Genomic DNA, 6,806 nt, shown 5'->3' with positions numbered 1-6,806 from the left:
GATTGAACCCAGGGGTGCTTAACCACTGAGCCACGTTCCCATTCCCAGACCCTTTTTATTTATTTATTTATTTTATTTTTGCTAAGTTGCTGAGGCCTCTTTAGGTTGCTAAGGCTAGCCTCAAACTTGAGATCCTTCTGCCTTAGCCTCCCAAGCCACTGGGATTACAGGCATATACCACCATGCCTGTCAAAAAATTACTTTAAACTCTGCATCACAAAATCAGAATTGTGGTGAGAATTAAAGAGACTGAGCATATTTCCATCCTCATCATTAATTCACATAATATTTAGTATGGAGAAGTATCAAAAAGATATGCATCAAATTCAGGAGATTATTCCACATTCACAAATGACTTGCATCAATGTTCACTGATAATTCTCAATCTCAAGCACCTGTGAAAGTCAAAATTTATGGGAACTCCAGAGGTATGGGCTTTGTTTTGTTCCAAAAATGGGATAACAATGTCACTATGAATTAAATGGTTAATAACAGTAAAGAAAAAAGAAGAAGAAGAAGGTAAAACTGAGAACATGAAGCCTAGAGTCTTCACCACCTCCGTCTTACTCGATGGCCACTGTAGCTGCCAGTCCAAACATGAGTGATAGGTAAGTCGCTTTATCTCTTTAACAGACTCTTAAGGGTCTTCCAGCAGACTCATTCAAATCCTGAGCAAAATAATAATAACAATAACAACAACAACAATAAAGAAAACCATTGGTCATGCACCCAGTTTTCCTCTTCTCTTAGCCCTTGCTAGCAGATTTCTTATTGTGTTCAGGTAGACCATGACCTCAGACCTGAACAATTATCTCTGACTGGTCTTAGCCAACAGTGATACTTCTTTTGCTCCTTCCTAGTCATTGATATAGGAACATGGATACAGTTATGGGTCCTAGAAAATTTTTGCCTTCTTAACGAAAGAAAGATTAGAAAGCCCTTTGTCCCCCACTTTCCTTCCATTCCCCTATCACATAATCTTTTGCTCTTCAGCAGCCATATCCAACCATATGAGAAAACATTAAAAAAAATGTTCAGGAGAGCAATACCACAAAAAGCAGAAACTTGTGGATCTTTTATGACATCTCTGGAATGCTATACACACCCTGGAATTCCCATCTCCAAACTATCAGTTGTATGTAACCATTAATTGACTGTAGGCTTTAAGTTACATTAACTGAAAGAGAAAAGCCATCCTAATACAGCTTGTAAAGTGCTTAGCAAACAACAGGCACTCAATACATGCTAATTAAAATAAAAGTAAAGGGAAGTCCAAAGATCACTAGGCTCAGAGATGCTCAGCATTGAACCTAGATCAGGTCTACCTAAAGCAGTTGCCAGGGGTGGGCATCCAGATCCAAAGTCCTGCTTGTCACTTAACACTAGCTTTACCCAGTATCCGTATCTGGGGGTCGATGTAGTTCCTCACATGTTGGATGCATGCCTTGATTCAGTTTGCTGAGTCCCTGCAAGGTGCTGTCCCCTCCCACATATAGGATCGGACATCCTCCATCAGATCCATTTTCTTTTCACTCCTGGGGCATTGCTCTGACCCACTGATCACCCTATCTTCTTTTCCTACTTCTTTCTACACCCTTGAAAAAAACCAGGTTAGAATGAAAGAACAATAGTCTGGCAGAGTAAGAGAAATGGAAAGGGAACAGAGAGGCTAGAATAATCCATCAGCTGGCTAATCCATCTCTGAATAATTCATAAACTGGCTAATCCGACCCTGTCGTCCTGTCTATACATCTAGGAAAACAGAAAGGACCTTCAGGCCACTAGCCTTTGAGCTTCTTCCAACGGGCTCTAATCTCTCAGGGCAAAGCCAAGAATTGTTCCTGTCACCATCACATCCACGGGGCTTGCCAGGGATGGCCGTTCCGTCACATGCTCTTCTCTGTGGTTTCACTAGCACCACTGTAAAATACTTCAGGCAGAGAAAACACAACATCAAAGAATTCAAAGGAAATGAGGTCATCAGAATCAAGTCTCCGGTGTTCCCAGGAAGATAATCTTAATGGCTAGGCACATGAAAATACCACGTTTAATATCTGATTCTAGATCTCCCTTCCTTCCCAAGAACAAGAGTAGACATTTCTCAGTTCCCTTTCCTGCACTCACAAAATAAATGCTTCCCAGGTCTTTCCAGAGAAAAGTAGGCCTGCACCTCTTCATTAACCTGGCTTGGAGAAATGGGTGAATACAGTGAGAGCTGTTATCAGTGTACTGTCTTTGATTCTTTGCGGTACCGGAGATTAAACCTGGGGGTGCTTTGCCACTGAGCCACATCCCAAGCCCTTTTTTATTTTTTATTTTGAGATAAGGTCTCACTAAGCTGCTGAGGCTGGCCTTGAACTTGCCATCCTCCCTACCTCAGCCTCCTGATTTGCTGGGATTGCAGGCATGTACCACCATACCCAGCAGGAAGTCTACATTTTAAGGGGGAAATGGTTTAATTCACAGAAAATCCCCCAGCAATTGATAATGGGATATCAATATAATAGAGAGATTTTTGAAGTGCCAATATCCACATCTCTGCTTTGGTAAGGAAAAAATAACTGTCCCAATTTATTGGGTTATAATAATCCAGACAGGCCTATTCCACCTTTAGCAAGAGAAAAAACTACAAAGGAATGAAAGGAGATAGATGCCTTTAGCTTTGATAACAATACTCTCATTCTCCACACCTTCACTCTTCTGCTGAGTGTCCACTCTCTACTGGGCACTATGCTAGTCGCAAGGACTCATAGAACAATCAGACAAAGCCTCTGCCCTTGGGGGTTCCCATGCTTGGGTAGACTCTGTCTTCTAGAAGTCTTGAATTAATCCTATTGGGTCCTCGCCTTGGCCTTCATATAAGCCACATAGAATTTCAGACTGTTGCAGTCAGAAGAAATTTTAGAGGGCTGTCAATGGAGAAGAGAAGACAAATAACAAAAGATTTAAAGGACCCACCAATTAGTTTATTCTTCCCTGAATAATTAAGAAACTGGCGACTTCAACGTGGCACCTCCAAACTAGCACTTGGTATGTAACATAGGTGCTCAGTGACATGGGTAAATGGATAAAGGAATCCTTCTCCACACACAAATATATAAAAAGGCAAATCTGGCTCTGAGTGGTGACAGGGGTGAGGAAGTCTCCCAAGCTCTAGTACATTGCCCTCGACATGCAGCATGCCACACAAACGAAAATAAAACCTGTTATTATTGATCTAGACCTTCCTTTGTCATTCACCCTTGGAGGTTCTTGTCACCAGGCTTTGACCTGCTTCATAAATTTTAATAGAGCATTTTTAAAGTAAATATTCTATTGACATATATCAATACAGGCAGAAAAGTGCACAAACTGTAAGGGTATTTTTACCATGTCATCGTTCTTGGTTTAACCACTATCTGGATTAAGAAATAGAGATTACTAGCACCCAGAGGGCTTCCTGTGCCTCTGCCCTTGCCCCTTCCTTCAAAACACACACACACAAATGCACACACACACACACACACATGCACGCACGGGGTAACTGCTATTCTGACTTTAATCACTTGTGGACAGATTTGGAGGGCTATTTTTAAATTTTACTTAAGTCATTAATTCTAACGTTTTTGTGCATGGTTTCTCTCATTCAGCTTTTGATTGTGAGACTCCTATGGTTGCATGTATTAATTACATATATGCTTGATCATGTGTACACTCATACTTACACAGGCATACAACACATAATTCATAATTCATAATTCATTCATTCATCCATTCTTACCGCTGAGGGACATTTGAGTTGCTCTCAGTTGGGAATATGACAACTGACTGCTATGGACATTCCAGGTTGTTTTTTGGGGGTGGGGGTTTGGGGTTTTTGGTACAGATATATGCCAGTTTTCTCCTGTTACATTTAACAAAAGGTGGAGTTTAGGGGCATAGGTGTGTTAGATATTATTAAAAATTTTCAGTTGTCCAACGTGGTTTCACTAATTGACGTTTCCATTAGCAGTGTACGAGTCCCAACTTGTCCTTGCCAACCTTTACCCATTCTGATGACTATGTGGTATCTCACCATGGTCTTATTAATTTGCTTTGTAAGATGAGTAATTATGATGAGCACCTTTGCATATGAACATTGGGCCTTTAGATAAAGTTTCTTCAAATCTGTCACTTTAAAATTGGGTTATCTTTTTTTTATTGATGTATAGAATTTGTTTTTATATTTGGAATGTGAAACTTCTGTCATTTTTTTTCACTGAAAATTTATATTACCTTTTGACTTTCTTTATGGGGTCTTTTAATTAGAAAATCTTTTATTTTAATGAAGTTCAATCTTTCAGTCTTTTCCTTTATGGTTGGTCCTCTTTGTGTCCTATTTAAGAAACATTTTCCTACTGGCAGGTTGGTGAGGATACTGCGCTTCATTGTCTTCTAGAACTATGCTGTCCAACCCTATGTGGCTATATACATTCAGGTTAATGAAAATTAAATAAAATTATAAATTAGTGTCTTCAGTTACATGAGCTGTATTTCAAGCAGTCAACAGCAGTATGTAGCTGGTAAAGAACAAATAGCAACATTTACATCATTGTGCAAGATTTCTGATGGACAATGCTGGTTCCAGAAGGTTTGTTGCTAAGTTTCAGATTGTTGCCCACAATCCACCCAGAACTAATTTTTTTTTAAATAATGTGAAGCAGGGGAAATCTTTCCTTAAGTACATGGATGGAATGTTTGACAATCAGAACATGTGCATAAGATTTTTTTATGAGCAAAATAATAATAATAATAATGAACTTTGTATTACACCACTGAGATTGTGGTATTTGTTCATTTTGTTGCTTATTTAAATGAACGCTGTTTTTAGACAAGGTCTGACAAGTTGCTTAGGGCATCACTAAGTTGCTGAGGTTGACTTTGAACTTGCAATCCTCCTGCCCCAGCCTCCCAAGCCACTGGGAGTACAGGCATGCAGACATGTGCCTGACTTAAATGAATGATCTTTAAAGTGACTAGTCTCTACCTGTTGTGTCCTTTCTTAACCATCAGTTTGATTGCATACTTTCTTTTGAGCTGATCCCTATCCTACTTTTCCTTCCCTTTCAAGAGTGCAATTTGGGGGGGGGGGGGCGCTGGGATTGTGGCTCAGTGGTAGAGCGCTTGCCTAGCACAGGCGGGACTAGGGTTCGATCCTCAGCACCACATAAAAATAAAGACATTGTGTTGTGTCCATCTACACCTAAAAAAAATAAAGAAAGAAAGAAAAAGAGTGCAATTTTTGTATTAAAGGCAAGGGCAAGCCTACCAACAGGGTACAAAGCCAGAGGTGAGGAAGCACCTGAATTCAGAGCCAGCCAGTGATGAGGCCACACAGTTCAGCCTTCCTTTGCATTGGTTGATCCTACTGAGCATGACTGAAAGATCTAGGCTCTAAGCACAAAAGTCAGAAGAGAGGAATTCCATGGCTTCATATGGCTGACTGTGTTAACATTACTACATAAATTTCCAAATGATTCTTTTGAACTAGAGTTCTACAATCCAGTAACATCGTTGCTCGTGTCCTTCACTCATTCTCTAATATTGTTACCATGGGTCAGATAACACTTGAAAAATAAAATGAACAAGGTGGGCATGGTCCCTGCTTCATGGAGCTCATCCTAAGTGACAGAGCTAGAAAGAAGCAAAGCCAGCATTCCAACCCATCCCAGACCCCATACCTGAGAATCCAATTGCCCTCCCTGAAAGAAGCAGACATTCTAGTTGCCCATGACATTTATGGGAGTAATGGCTACATTTTCCTCTCTCCCTAAAAAGACTCATGATGGTGAGAGAAAATGATCAAATGAACTCAATTATGTTATTAGCGATTTTGAGAGAGGTGTTGCTTTTTCATTAAAACACAATTATAAAAACTGCACAAAAATTAAAAATCAAATTCAATTTTGGGGAGCTGAAAGCACAAAGTTTTTCTAAGTGAAAGACCATCCTTCCCCTTTTATAAACACCTTAACCAAGGTGTGGAGAGATTCAGTGATAGGTGTATAATTTTGCTGACCCTGTGGAAACATTTAAAATGTGGAAAAACAGAGAGTTGGCTTAGACTAGCTCCTCTGCCTTAGTTTCAGCAGCTTCAATGTGGTCATTTCAAGACAGATTTCCAAAGCTAATTGTGTTTTCCTGTAAAATGAAGCATTAATTGTCAGTGTAGAATATTAAAATGGAATATATAATACAGTACTCAGATGGTTTGTTGTGGATTTTTTTCCCCCAAATAAGGGTACTGCACATGATGTGCCTGTAATGGTATTAATTATTTATCACTCTATGTGGAGAAAATATCAATTATAATAAAGTGTAAAAGGGCTATTAGCTTTTCTGAACAATAAATAAAGTGGAAGTTGTGAGATCAATATGATGAATATATTAAGTTAAAATTCTCTTTTGCCATAACAGTTGATAAGATTTTATGGACCAATCTCATGAAAGTGTTATAGACATTTAAAAAAGAAATATATTAAATAAAAATAAAATCTATTAAAGAAGGTAATTTTAAATATTTAATGATATAATTAAGTCTTATTAATGTAACAGTCTTTATTTTTCAGATTAAAAATTCACAGGACTGTCATCTCTTTCATCTTAATCAGACTCTGTGTTTGTTGTAATTATTTGTTATGTATTTTCATTAACATTTGATGAATATTAACTGTTTGAAATAAAACAGTATTTTTTTCTTTGGCTATGATGATTAACAGGGGCTATTTCTTAGCTACCTGAAGAGCCAGGAATGGAATGGAGAGATGTTACCTGTAACTGCTCCACCA

This window comes from Marmota monax, unplaced genomic scaffold (genome assembly GCF_021218885.2).
Source record: "Marmota monax isolate L192 unplaced genomic scaffold, Marmota_monax_Labrador192_F-V1.1 WCK01_AAM20220418_F8-fsc00278, whole genome shotgun sequence".
Taxonomy (NCBI): Eukaryota; Metazoa; Chordata; class Mammalia; order Rodentia; family Sciuridae; genus Marmota; species Marmota monax.
The sequence above is the reverse complement of the archived record's forward strand: the minus strand, read 5'-3'. Positions refer to the sequence as shown.